We start from the raw sequence: 14,251 nt of genomic DNA, 5'->3' as shown, positions 1-14,251 counted from the left end.
TTCTGTCCCCAAATGTCATTCTTCTACTCAACTTCATTCTTTTGCAGTATAATTAGGTTCTACTGAATCAATGGAAATCATTTTCATGGTTATCTGAACATGGTTAGCGGTCTGAGGTAAGGAATTATGGCTTGCTCTGCACAGGTGCACATTTGGGCTTGGTGAGCATCTTGGAAAGCTGGGGTCAGGAATGTCATTATCCTCATCATTTCCCAAAGCTGGTAGGCTGTGGCTTACCTGAACTTGAACCCTCTGCTGGTGACTCTCAAATGGCAGCTCCAGATATAAAATGTCTGGGTCAGCACAACAGTTTGGTTGCCAATAATGAGACTTCTCTATGATCTGAAAGAGTAACTCAGCTCCCAACTAGGAACTGTGCAGAAGCTCAAGAAGGATCAGACAATGCCTTCAAAGAGCCGTCTTCACAAGAGTGGAGAGTAAGAGAAAAACATTGCTTCTGGATCAGACAGGTTTGCCATAAGAATGCTGGTTTTTCCATTGCTTCTGAGCTGTACAACCTTGGGCAAATATAAATTATGTCTCAATATCCATATTTGTTACATGGGAATAGTAATATCTACCTCACAGAGATTTTACTAGAATTAAATGAAATAACATGTTAATTATTCTACAAACATCTATAGAGAACCCATTACTTTCCAGATACTAGGTTAAGCACTAGAGGTACAAACATAAATGACCCTCCACCTCTGTCTTCTAAGGGCTTTGAATCTAGTATGTAATAGTCCAACGCAGTGCTTTACGTATCACCAATGTAGGTTTTAAATGCAGGTTTATGGTTTTACTAAATCATCGTAAATAAATTTTTCTTTAAAATTGTTAACATGCTCATGGAAATAGAGCACTAACTGCTGTCATTAATTTCTATCTATCTATCTATCTATCTATCTATCTATCTATCTATCTATGCTCATCCATCCATCCTTCTAGTCATTCATTTGTGAATAGTTTGTATCTATCAGCTTAACACATTTACAGCTGGATTGAACAAAGAATTTAGTATTCAGTAGACATCTGGAATGACTAAAGATTTGAGAGCAAAAGCTGTATAAGTAATGATTTTTATGACACTAGCCTCATGGAACGGTCTTAATGCAAATGACATTGTCCGAAGACAGTGAGCGCCTCTTCCAGGAAAGACCCTTATGTGAACTGCCATGATTATTCTCTGAAAACTCCAATTCAGTATTGCAATCATGAAAATGGCTATGATTAGCCCCCTAGTGACCTAAGAGTGTTAATGCTACTTCCCAAAGTGTCAAGCAAACAGTCAAGAAGAGCATTGGTGCTGGAAAAATCAGGCTTGTCATTCAGCACAAGGTGGTTTCAGATATGCATGCCCTAAGTCAGACAAGACATGCTCAAACTCCACTGGGAGTTCCTGCTGGGAGGTGTTCTAGAATCCTCTTTGCCTGTTTATTATCACATTTAATTAGCCACCAAATTCTGTTAATTCTACCACCTAGATCTATCTAAAATCTATCGTCTCTTCTCCATCTCCTACCTTAGTTCAGATTCCCATTCATTCTTACCTAGATCTGAGCTATAGCCTCCTGACCGGTCTCCTTTTATCTGATCTTCCTCTATCCATAAGCCATGCTCCTTTTTGCAGGCTCAGGGATCATTTTTTAAAGCAAATATGATAATTTGTTTGTCAATATTTTCGGTATGATCTCCCAGCAAACACGCACACTGTGCCTACTCTTCCTGTCTCTGTAGTTTTGTTACACACACACCTTGTTCCTTCTCTCTGAAATATATACATTGTTCCTGTTTCTTCCTGACTACCTGGCAAATGTCTACTTTTCTTTTTCTTCATTTTTGAGTACTTACAGTGTTCCAAGCAAATAAGAGCATTGCTTTTTTAAAAAAAATTAATTGACTTTATTTTCTAGTACATTATTATTACAATAAACAAGCAACATTATTTCATTTAACTTCCAGAGTAAATGTTACTTAGACTTTAGGGTTCAGTTAAAATGCCATTATATTGTGATTTTTAAAAATCCTACTGCCCTGAATAAGGTCAGCCTCTGCTTCTTCTAGTGCTTACCAGCCTTTGGAACAGACGTCTATGTAATCCCTTCTCTACACATCTTGTGCTTGTTTGCTGGACTTGCAACAAAAAGAACTTGCTGTATTCTTAGTATCTAAGCCAGTGCTGGATACACATTACTAACTCAAACATGTGGCATCCCACTGACACAGGTGACACAAACTGAACCACAGCTTGCTTCTCTCTCCCTTCCAGAGATAATCCTTTTTCCAGAAGAAGCAGGTAGACTCCCATACTCAGGATCTGGTTATTAAGAATTCTTACCATAATTAAACCAGTAATGTACTCCTCTGTATTAAAACATCAGATACTCAGAGAGTGCTTTGGAAGCTGGAAAACCTCATGTAACTTCCAAAGGTGCCGATTTATCACAAGAGAGTTATTGGGGACCCAGAACTTCCTGGCATATTAGGTAGTAGCACATATTAAACAGATGCTTTGCAGCAAAGGAAAGTATACTTAAAAGCACTGCTCTGTTAATTGAATATCAGACTAAAGCTCCTAATTAACATTAGAAAACCTTCAAAAATGGACATAAAGAATATCAAGAAGCATTTATATACCCCCAAACAATCATCTCTATTGTGAGGATTCCCAAATCTGTACCTACAGCTTCAGTTTCCTGCACAAGATTTCATCCCACATATCTAAGGTCTCAATAGGAAGTTTCACTTTTTTGCCTCTCTTGCATTTAAAACATAACGTGCCAAACTCAACTCATATCTTCTCTCTCAAGTCACATTGGCCTTTCAACCCAGGGACCACCATGCTTTCATTTACTTAAGCTTATAGCGCTGTGGGCTCTACCCTCTCTGTCTCATACTGATGATTCTTCTCAGAAGACTGCTGTCCATCTCTTCACGTACGTTTCAATTGCTCTCCCCTAGACCTGGACCCTACAATTTGATAACTAAGTCACAATATCATATCTGGTATTCAAGCCTCAAGTCTTTTCCTCATCTAGGACATTGTACACATGGTGCTAAAACAATGTATCATTTTGTAGATAAACGACCACCAAGACTACCAAATTCTATCACAGCCTTGCCTCATATTATACCTATTCAAATTAATTTCCTAAATTTTCATGTACAAGTCTTTGGCTAGTAACACCAGAATGTGCCCAGTTCACTTGAGTCTTCCCCCAAACCTTCCAGAATGTAGACTTGTTTTACTCATGTGTTAGATGGTTACTGATCTTGTTTCTTCCAGTGGCTTCCAGTTGGATTTACACTCTCTAACAAGGCACACATAGCCTGCTGACATCCAGCCTTGTGCCTCAGTCTTTGCTAGCCTTGTGTCCCACTGTCCCTGTCTCCCCTACTCCACATCTTCCCTCCTCTCTAGGCTCTAGTCAGCTACTTACCCCTCAGCAAGCCTGCGTTCTTACGTCTGGAATACCCTGTGTGGTGAAGTTTTTTCCTGGGTCTAACTTCCAATGTTTTTTAACATCAAACTCAGTGGTTATCCCACAGGGAAGTGGTCCTTCATGACTTTTCCACCGTCCAAGTCAAGCACTCCTGCTCTGTGATCTCTCCCAAAGCACTTATCAAACTGTCCCTTGGAAGACAGGGGTGGAGGGGTCATTTGTGTTTGTATCTCCAGTGCTTAACCTCTAGGGCTTAATCCAGTATCTGGAAAGTAATGGGTTCTCTATAAATGTTTGTTGAATAATTAACATGTTATTTCATGTAATTTTAGTAAAATCTCTGCGAGGCAGATATTGCTATTCCCATGTAACAAATATGGACATTGAGACATAATTGAAATTTGCCCAAGGGTTGTACAGCTCAGAAGCAATGGAGAAACCAGGATTCTCATGGCAAACCCATCTGATCCAAAAGCAATGTTTTTCTCTTATTCTCTACTGTTGTGATGATGGCTTGACGGTATAAGCAATATCTTATTTATCTTTGTGTCCCTAGCCACAGAGCAGGCATTCAAAATATGCTTACAGGATTAATGAGTAGGTGAGTGAGTGAGTAATGGATGGAAAAAATTCCTGTTCAAACCTCATCCTACTTCCAGGGGCACTGATTGTTATTTTGCTTGTAGAAGCTTCTCCTCTATGTCTCAAATTTTATTATTTTATTTTGATCTTTCTGTAAATAGATTCTAATAGCATTCAGTCACTCTCTGTATTATAATTAAATTACACATGTTTGCTTCCTCACTCCTTAAACCTTTCTGACAATGCTACCGGTACCTAGAATAATAAACAATTAGTAAATTGATATGAGTAAATTAGTAAATTAAATGAATACAAAAATATATCCCCTGATGGCAAAAATAAAACCAGTGCAAAAACCAAAACAGAAGTTAGAAGACAGAGTAAATCTGAGGAAGGTGACAGGAAACTATAGGCAATTGGAATTTATGATCTATAACTGAATATGAAACTCTGAACAATTAAAATCATTCATTCAACAAACATTTATTAAGCAATTTTTATGTATTGCCATTAGACTAGGTACTGGAATTATGGCACAATATAATTTATTAAGGAGACCAAAGCACCTCCCTTAAATTATTCAACAACAACAACAACAACAACAAACAAACTGTTGTATTACAAATATAAAGAGAGGATACAGATGAAGGCACAACCAACTGTGCCCTTGGCGGGTCTTCTGACTGCCCTAAGTTTTTTTTTCCCCCCAAGAGAATGAACCTAAGGCCTCACAGAAATCATTCAGCCACCAGAGAGTAAGACACTATCATTATCCTAGACTTGAGATGACATGAAAGCCATTTGCTATGCATAGGTCACCAAGAAAAAGTAAGAGTGGAACCTGGATCATCTGAAAGATGCTGCCACTCCTTGTTTAAGTGCATGTTTTAATGTATCTCTGTGGTCTTCAGTGAGAGCTGAACATCTATAAGATGAAATTGAAAGATGGGTGCTGTAGATATAGGCCCGTATTTATCAACGAGGGCAGTATTGAATATTTGGGGTCATATAATTTTGTTGTGGGGGCTGTCCTGTAGGATGGCTGGCAGCATCCTTTTTTCTACCCACTAGGTGCCTGCTCTTTGCTATTGTGACAACCAAAAACTGTCTCCAGGCATTTCCAAACGTCCCCTGGGGGTAAAACTGACACCAATAATGAACAAATGATCTATTCAAGGCTTCAAAAATATTTACAGGTTTGGGAGTAACTGGAAAGCAGAACATCAGTGAACTTCCTTACATATATTTACATATTCAACAGCAAAACGCCAAGTTTTAGAAGGAGGATTATAAAGAGTGTTGGACTGAAGGACATTCTAATGGCACCACAAATACTGTGAAATATTTTGCTTCAATAAAATGCAAGTTGGTGGGTGAGGGGGTGGGTGATAGGGAAGACAACTCAAAACCAAATCTGACTTAGCACCCAATTTCATAAAGAAGGATCAACTATCATGGAAAGAACCTGTTCTGCTCATTTTAAAGAAATTGCTTTAGTTCTTAGGCATAAGAAGACCTATGATAAAGGCAGGAAGATGAAGAAAATATTTTTAAAAACTACATGATTAAAAATAGTCTTTTTTGAGATTTGAATGGATTATTCTTAAGACATAAATGGGCATTTTTCAGAAATTCCTAGAAATAATGATTGTGGAACTAAGCAGAATTTTGACACATGTTAAAAAATACATTAATAAACAGGTTTGAAAACCTAGGAATCCCACCTGGAGACTGGGGTTGGATGAACAAAATTTTCCTCTAGCACAAATTCCAAAGCAGGCAAACATACATTTTATAAGGAGTATCATCAACTTCACAGTAACTTAAATTCTGTATCAACCACTAGACTTGGAGTTAAGATAAAAAGGACAATGGTCCTGTTCCTTTCCTTGCTACATCAGCCTTGGATTGGATCCCTCTAAAGCTCATGTCCTCACCTTCCAAATAGAAAAATAACGTCAACCTCATGGAGCTGTAAATGTGATAATGTACATAAAAGTAACTCTAAAACTCTAAAACTCAGAGTTTATATATCAAAATTTTGATATATTAATTTTTCTTTTTGAGACAGGATCTCACTCTATCTCTCAGACTGAAGTACAGTGGTGTCATCATGGCTCACGGCAGGCTCGAACTCCTGGGCTCAAGCGATCCTCCCCCATCAGCCTTCTGAGTAGCTAAGATTAAGGCATGAGCCACCACGACTGGCTAACTTTTAAAGGTTTTTGTAGAGATGGGGTCTCAGTAGGTTGCCAGGGCTGGTCTCCAGACCTCAAGTGATTCTCCCACCTCGGCCTCTGAGCATAGATTCTGAGCATGGAATTTACTAAGAATTCTAGAGTAGTCTTGTAGTCTCAAGAGTATTCAGATTAAATGGATGTTTAAAAATTTTTTTTTAATTGAATTTTGACTTAACTTTTTAAAGTAGTATGACCACCTGATCCTTCCATTCACTACCTACCATTATCATGTTACGGTTTCCTTTTTTAAAATTTCAGTCTGGGGGCCAGGTGCAGTGGCTCACACCTATAATCCCAGCACTTTGGGAGGCCGAGGCCAGCGGATCATGAGGTCAGGAGATCGAGACCATCCTGGCTAACATGGTGAACCCCCATCTCTAAGAAATACAAAAAATTAGCCGAGCGTGGTGGCGGGCGCCTGTAGTCCCAGCTACTCGGGAGGCTGAGGCAGGAGAATGGCGTGAACCCAGGAGGCGGAGCTTGCAGTGAGCCAAGATCATGCCACTGCACTCCAGCCTGGGTGACAGAGCGAGACTCCATCTAAAAAAAAAAAAAAAAAAAAATTCAGTCTAGCGTCCATTTGTAGTTATAAGTGTGATGACTGGGTTTTCACACATAGGAGAGATGTGTCTCCCTCAAATCTTATTACCCATCTGACATGAAAAAAATATTAATAAAATTTCAGTCTGTTTTCCTGCATGTAACCACAGCAATAATAACAATGACATTTATCGAGTGCTCTGCGTTTGTCAGCCAGTTTGTTTGCAAGCACACAACTGAGAAAGCAGCGCTGGCACCTTGTCCTCTACCAGGATGATCAAGTGCACCAGTAGCAGAGTCGGGAAAAAACAACTTTATATCTGGAAACAAACAAATAGAACAAATCACCCTACCTTCAGGACAAGCAAAGCTTTGGGCCCCTTTCTGTGAATTGTGATTCTCAACAGAAACAACGTAACCCCTGTGTAGTGAGCTGAATGATGACCCCAAAGATATCAAATCCTAATAGCTGGAACCTGTAAATCTCACCTAATTTGAAAAAGGGGTCTTTGCAAATGCGATTAAGTTAAGGATCTTGAGATGAGGAGATCATCCTGGATTAACCTGGTGGGCCATAGACGACATCACTAATGTCCTTGTAAAGGAGACACAGGGAGATGAGGTTACACTCGGAGGAGGAAGAAACAGAGATTAGAGGGATGTGGCCACAAGTCAGGATGCTGACAGCCACTTGAAGCTCCAAGAACCAAGGATTCTTCCCCAGAACCTCCAGAGGGTGCCTGGCCCTGCTGACACCTTCATTTCAGCCGAGTGAAATTGATGTTGATCTTCCTGAAATTGATGTTGAACTTCCAGCCTCTAAAACTGTGAGAGAATAAATTCCTGTTGTTTTAAGCCAACAAGCTTGTGGTAATTTGTTTTATAGCAGCCCCAGAGAACAAATATGTCGATTTTTTTTAAAAAAAGAAAACACCAAAACCTGGACTGTGTCTTTTATTCCAGCAGTCCAGTTCTGCTGAAGTCTAAACTTCTTTGCAAACAATGCAAGCAAAAACATCTTTGTCTCTTAGTGCTATTGACTGCTTTTTTAACATAGCTATTTACATATTATTTAGATACATTTTAGTCACAGGGCACACAAAATTTCCTCTTGTCTTTCATTTATCTGTTGTAAACAAAGGCACACTGCCTGTGGGGTAGCCCTGCTCCACAAGGAGTAGTTTTTTTTAAACGAAACAAAACAAAACAGAAAACAAATTCTAACTATTTAGAACTCCTCTTAATAATATGGACAACTTGTTTTTTAGTATTAGTTAAGGTCAAACATTGATGATTTGATGATTTCAAAAAGAGCCTCCGAGAATCCTTAGATTTCTAATGAAGATGGTATGCGGGATGAGAAGCTCTAGACCACCACAGCAATGTAAAACCACTCCGTGGGAGGTGTCAGAGACCCAGTTGTTAAGTACCCCTCTGCAGAGGCACGGGAGTGCCGCCACTGTCCAGCATGCTGTCTCAAAGGCGCTGGAGAACGCTGAGAAGAACAGCAACGGAGAAGTGTAAGCATAAAAATAAAAAGCAGCCAAGGAAAAGGAGCTGGGGAGGCCAGCCTCAGTGGCAGCATGGCAAACGGCAACAGGGGTCTCAAGCTGCAGGCTGAGAGAAGACTGGAGCCTGCAGGTAAGCTGTGAGAGAGAAGCACATGGGAAAGTGCAGCCTGTCACTTTAAAGACAAAGATCACTCTAAGGCATGTTAGGAAAACATAAAGAACCCTGCAGGAGATGAACACTGGAGACATTAAAGGATGCCAGCCACTGCTCCTTAGGCAGTGCGTGCTGCCCATGGTCTACGCCAGTTCTGCAGCCCTACCATGCCACCTACACCTGACTGATCATGATGCTCAGTGCTGGTCCTCCTGTCTGTTTCACCAGGCCAGACTGCATTTTCTATTTTATATAATTTTTAATTACAAATTAATTAAAAATAAAAGGTTACCTACCAGGTCTTCGTCTCAGATACTCTCATTTCATACCATGTTTTTTAAAGCATTTATTACAGTTCTGACTAAATAATTATTTATGTCACTTTTACTTAATGTCTGTCTTCCCCGACAGGCTGTATCTCCCATGAGGTTGGTGGCAATGTCTGTCTCAAACACCATGTATATTCAGTCTCCTAACCAGTGACCCTTGGCACTCGATATATTTCTAAAAATAAGTCTTTGATTATCCAGTTTGTTCTGTGAGGGCACCAGGTATCAGAAAGAAGCCAAATTGCTAAAAATCAATATGCTGAAATAAACAATATATAAAACAACCAGTTTGCCAGAAGCTAATTTGCCAAAAATCAATGTGCTAAATTTACCAAAACATTGTTTTCTTGTAGCTGTTTATGAAGTTAATCGAAATTCACAGTAGATTGAGTGGTTTTAAAAGCTTTTGAATATTTTAGGGAAGCTTTAGATGCCAATTTTTTCATTTTGTCATAAGAGCAGTATTTTAGTAAATGATCATTTTATTGAGATTTAAGAATCCTAGGGAGATTTAGACTTCTACTGAATAGATTTAACACTAAGGTAAATGTGATAGTGTCCTGTTCTCCTGAGTAATCCCATCCTTATTTCCTTTCCATTGCTTTGGACAGTTTTTGCTTTTCATGTTGAATCTGTCGGCCCACTGCTACCGAGTTGACCAATCCCACTTAATACATGTCCCAGATACTAGATAATAACAAATTAGCTTACCGTTTGGCATAGGATGATTTTGGCCATTTCAGATTTCTTTAGCTGTTTTAAAGGTCATTTTTTATTATTTTTGAGTTTAACCATTCTTTAACTTTCAACCAGAGTGACTTAGTCATAATTTGGTGCTTCTGGCAACATGTTAAATTTTATCATGTCACATGAGAAGGGGTCGTTTCGAGCATCTGAGTATCTTTCCATCCTCTGAATGTCATTTAAACTATTTTGAATTGTAGGCATTTTATCATTCTTTTCTTAACCATTCAAAGAGCATATCAGCTTAAAATTTGTATTTCTAAAACTTAGTAACCACAATTTCACCATTTCCCATTGACATGGTTGTTCTGTGTCTTTTCTCAGCAAATTCTTATTTATGATGAATATATGGGATACCTGAAATTGCAACTGTTGACTATAAATATGCTTTTCTGAATATTAAACATATAATACAAAAATTAAACCACTTCTACCCATAGTTTTTAAGAAGTTGACTATTCCTTGAAATGCTTCTATAAATATAGAAAAGGAAAACTCTGCAGTAGAACTTTCTAGAAGTTGTCATAGCTATTAAAACAATTCCATCTTATAGTTGATCTTTTAGTAAAGTTTTTTAATTTTATATTTTTGTTGGTATATAATAGATGTACATGTTTTCAGGGGACATGTCCTAATTTAATATACTTACATTATTTGTAAAGACCAAATCAGTGTAATTGGGATATCCATCACCTTAAATAATTATTTTTTCCTTAGTAAATTTGATGAAGCAACTTAGAAAGCAGCATTATTTGAGTAATTGATTAAACAAGCTTTTAAATGATAAATTTTTAAAAGTAAAAAAAAATAAACTGTCTACTTGTAGAGGGATAATGGAGACATGGAAAGTCTCTCCAGTATGGCACCCTGACAAGGCTTTTGCAATTATTCTACTCTTGGCTCAATAGAAAAGGGGTCTCTATATAAAGAGGATTATAGCAGAGAAAGGGATGTCTAATTCAAAGGAAAATAGAACCGCTCTTTATCAGCCGATGTTAGTATGCTTCTAAGAAGCTTGCCTAGGACTTTTATAAATCTCAACTGCATCTGAGGCAACAGCTTATAGAGAGCAAACGGTCATTTAAGCTGTCTTTTAAGATGCTAGACTTCTACATCCATAGAATCGGTTAAAAAAAAAAAAAACTTTTTAAGTAACAAGATCCTTTTTCTTTTTTTTCTTCTATTAGGTAATTGAAAGCGGGTATTTAATTGACACCATCATGCTGGGAGCTGTGTTTATAGAAAGCGGATGCCTAGGGATAGGAAAAGTCAAGCTGAACGTTACACTTTGATGAGGTAGCTGGGAGATGGATTTTTCTGTCTGAGACCCAAGCTTGAACCTGAAGAAGATTTTCACAGTTGAACTGTCACAATTTTTAATGTCTGTGGGCAAAGGTCTTAGGTTCTGATGTGATTCATGTCAGATGTCAGTGGAGCTGTGAGTGTTTTTCCTCGCTGGCCCTCAGCATTCAGTCCCCCATATTTAAGAAGAGGCCCATTTCTTAGGAACAAATGGCAATGGGATAATGCTCTCACAGTTTTAACAAGGTTGTGAGATTATATTGGGTGATTTCTCACTACCTGCTCCCGATTTTCCTTTTGATGGGTAGCTTAACAGATATGGTGAATTTTATAAATTTCTTTTCTAACATTAGTCAATTGGATTTAGGGTTGTTTTTTTTTTTTCCACTCTTGTGTGTTTCTCATTGTATTCAGGGAGTGTTTTGGTTTGCTCCTGAACTTCTCCTATTGCTGTGAGAGAAGCTATAGCTGGCAAATGGCCAGAATTAAAATAGATATTATAATATAGTTGCTTCTTAATTACTCAATGTGAATTAACCATGCCACTGTAATTTTATTCCCATCTTGTGGTCTCCTGCTCCTCTGGCTTTGGACCCATTTAATGGTGTGTACTTTAGGAAATCAAAACAATCTTTATGCTAGGTAAATCTATGGCAAAAGTTTGAAGCAAAATTTAAACAGTTTTAGCAAGAGCTGCTGTTATCCCTGCCCATTTCTAGTGGGGGTAATTAATTCAACATTTAATACACACGAATACTTGTGACTGTGTATTTAACATACCCAAATCATCTTCATCATTAGACTTAGTTTACTTAAATGGAAGGGATAAACTGCATAGCACAAAACCAGATTTAGCTAGATTGTTGTAGTGCTAAAATGACTTGGAGGTCTAGAAAGCAGCATTATTTTAGTAATTGATTGACTATGAAATTGACTCTAAAAATGTCCATCAAATCTTGCAGCTCCTCCTATCAACAGGTGAATTCTATTTCCCTATCCTCTGAATCTGGGATGGCTTAGTAACTTGCTTTGACCAGTAAAATACAGTCTAAATGACATGGTGCAAGTCCAGATCCTGAGCCTCAAGAGGTTTTGTAGTTTCTGCTCTTGCTGCACTTGGAAACCTGAAACTACTACGCGGCCAAGCTAAAGTTCCTCTATCACAATGGAACTCAATAAATACCTGATGATTGGTAATGTGGTTTGGCTGCATCCCCACCCAAATCTCATCTTGAACTCCCACGTGTTGTGGGAGGTACCTGGTGGGAGGTACTTGAATCATGGGTGCTGGTCTTTCCCATGCTGTTCTCATGGAGGAGAACCAAGTGCCATAGCCTGCCAACTGCCAGACATGTGAGTGGGTCTATCCTAGATCGTCAGTTGGCCCTCTCACCAGTTCACCACAGTTTCTTGAAAAATCCCAGCAGAGATCAGCTGAGCCAGCTCAGACAAGAATAACAAAACCCACCAACAACCCACCCACAACATTGTGAGCTAAATAAAATGGTGTTGTTTTAACCCACCATGTTTTGTTAAACAGCTATAGTAAGTAATACAGTTGGTTTTGTATTTTATAACTTTGAATCTCTAAGAGCAGCCTCTATCACAATGGAACTCAATAAATACCTGATGATTGGTAATGTGGTTTGGCTGCATCCCCACCCAAATCTCATCTTGAACTCCCACGTGCTGTGGGAGGTACCTGGTGGGAGGTACTTGAATCATGGGTGCTGGTCTTTCCCATGCTGTTCTCATGATAGTAAGTCTCATGGGATTTGATGGTTTTAAAAAGGGGAGTTTCCCGGCATAAGCTCCCTTCTCTTGTCTGCCACCACATAAAATGTGCCTTTCACCTTCTGCCATGATAGGCCTCCCCAGTCACATGAAACTGTAAGTCCAATAAATCTCCTTCTTTTGTAAATCACCCAGTCTTGAGTATGTTTTTATCAACAGTGTGTAAACGGACTAATACAGTAAATTGGTACCAAGAGTGGAGCCCTGCTGAAAAGATACCTGAAAATGTGGAAGTGACTTTGGAACTGGCTAACAGGCAGAGGTTGGAACAGTTTGGAGGTCTCAGAAGAAGACAGGAAAAGATGGGAAAGTTTGGAACTTCCTAGAGACTTGTTAAATGGCTTTGACCAAAATGTTGATAATGATATGGACAATGAAATCCAGGCTCAAGTGGTCTGAGATGGAGATGAGGAACTTGTTGGGAACTGGAGCAAAGGTGACTCTTGTTAAGGTTTTAGCAAAGAGTCTGGTGGAATTTTGCCCCCTGCCCTAAAGATATGTGGAATTGAACTTGAGAGAGATGATTTAGGGTATCTGGTGGACAAAATTACTAAGCAGCAAAGCATTCAAGAGGTGACTTGGGTGCTGTTAAAGGCATTCAGTTTTATAAGGGAAACAGCATAAAAGTTTGGAAAATTTGCAGCCTGACAATGCAATAGAAAAGAAAATCCCATTTTCTGAGGAGAAATTCAAGCCATCTGCAGAAATTTGCATAAGCAATAAGGAGCTGAATGTTAATCCCCAAGATAATGAGGAAAATGTGTCCAGGGCATGTCAGAGGTCTTCAAGGCAGTCCCTCCCATCACAGGCCTAGAGACCTAGGAGGAAAAGATGGTTTCCTAGGCCACGCCCAGGGTCCCCATGCTGTGTGCAGCCTAGGGACTAGGTATCTTGCATCCCAGCCACCTCAGCCATGGCTGAAAGGGGCCAACGTAGAGCTCAGACCATGGCTTCAGAAGGTGCAAGCCCCAAGTCTTAGCAGCTTCCACGTGGTATTGAGCCTGCGAGTGCACAGAAGTGAATAATTGAGGTTTAGAAACATCCACTTAGATTTCAGAAGATATATAGAAATGGCTGGGTGTCCAGGCAGAAGTTTGCTGCAGGGGTGGGGCTCTCATGAAGAGTCTCTGCCAGGGCAGTGTGAAAGGGAAATGTGGGGTCAGAGTCCCCACCCAGAGTCCCTACTGGGGTACCACCTAGTGGAGCTGTGAGAAGAAGGCCACTGTTCTCCAGGCCCCAGAATGGTAGATCCACTGACAGCTTGCACTGTATGCCTGGAAAAGCTGCAGACACTCAATGCCAGCCCATAAAAGTAGCTTGGAGGGAGGCTGTACCCTGCAAAGCCACAGAGGCAGAGCTGTCCAGGGCCATGGGAGCTCACCCCTTATATCAGTGTGACCTGGATGTGAGACATGGAATCAAAGGAGATCATTTTGGAGCTTTAAGATTTGACTGACCCCGCTGGATTTTGGACTTGCATGGGGCCTGTAGCCCCTTTGTTTTGGCCAATTTCTCCCATTTGGAATGGCTGTATTTACCCAAATGCCTATACCACCATTATATCTAGAAAGCAACTAACTTGTTTTTGATTTTACAGGCTCATAGGCGG

At 39.5% G+C, this 14,251-nt stretch overlaps 2 protein-coding genes and 1 pseudogene across 2 annotated transcripts in view; 1 reads left to right on the top strand and 2 right to left on the bottom strand.

Moving 5' to 3' along the window:
- The window catches only part of FAT3 (FAT atypical cadherin 3), a 687,549-nt gene that overhangs the window by 158,328 nt on the left and 514,970 nt on the right, over positions 1-14,251 (bottom strand). The window lies entirely within an intron of this gene.
- Positions 1-14,251, bottom strand: part of CEP295 (centrosomal protein 295) — a 1,096,927-nt gene that overhangs the window by 962,385 nt on the left and 120,291 nt on the right. The gene's annotated exons all lie outside the window — the stretch shown is intronic.
- Positions 6,843-6,927, top strand: LOC126936747 (uncharacterized; annotated as a pseudogene).

This window comes from Macaca thibetana, chromosome 14 (genome assembly GCF_024542745.1).
Source record: "Macaca thibetana thibetana isolate TM-01 chromosome 14, ASM2454274v1, whole genome shotgun sequence".
Taxonomy (NCBI): Eukaryota; Metazoa; Chordata; class Mammalia; order Primates; family Cercopithecidae; genus Macaca; species Macaca thibetana.
This window is presented reverse-complemented; position numbering and strand designations above follow the sequence as displayed.